Source organism: Saccostrea cucullata, unplaced genomic scaffold (assembly GCF_032062105.1).
Source record: "Saccostrea cucullata isolate Sc308-1 unplaced genomic scaffold, CSIRO_AGI_Scuc_v1 ctg2876, whole genome shotgun sequence".
NCBI classification, from domain to species: Eukaryota; Metazoa; Mollusca; class Bivalvia; order Ostreida; family Ostreidae; genus Saccostrea; species Saccostrea cuccullata.
In genome coordinates this window covers 277775-278306 of record NW_026927466.1, presented here as the reverse complement: position 1 = coordinate 278306, position 532 = coordinate 277775, and positions in this window count along the sequence as shown.

Below are 532 nucleotides of genomic sequence, written 5' to 3'. Positions count from 1 at the left end.
GGATGCCGAGCAGACCGGACGTGTCTGGGACAGCAGCAGAGCGGGAAGTCGACCCGGGCCAGAACCCACTGTGATTGTCTTTGTATATATGTTGGATGATAATAAATATATTGTAAAGCACACCCCCTAGACGGATACTTTAGACATTTTGACCAGAAATGGAAAGTATATCTGTGATTAAAAAAATTATCTTTATGTTAAAGAAAATTCGGAAATTAAATAAAAAAAAATACCTCCCTCATCTACTTCACTGCCAATAAAATGAAAAATAAAATGCCGCCCTCCCGCATCTGTTTTGGAGAAAATTGGCCTGAGAACCAAGGAATTAAATTTAGATAGCCTAAATTGCACATTATTTTCTTAACGGGAGTGTCGAGGACTGATAAAAACATATAAAAACATAACGCTCCAATTCTCCAGCTACACTGTCATATGACAGTTCTTAGCAGGTCTCTCTCTTTGTATGTATATATATGTCAATGTCCTATTTACAATATGTGCACGTTCACTGCTTCAATAAATATAAAACATC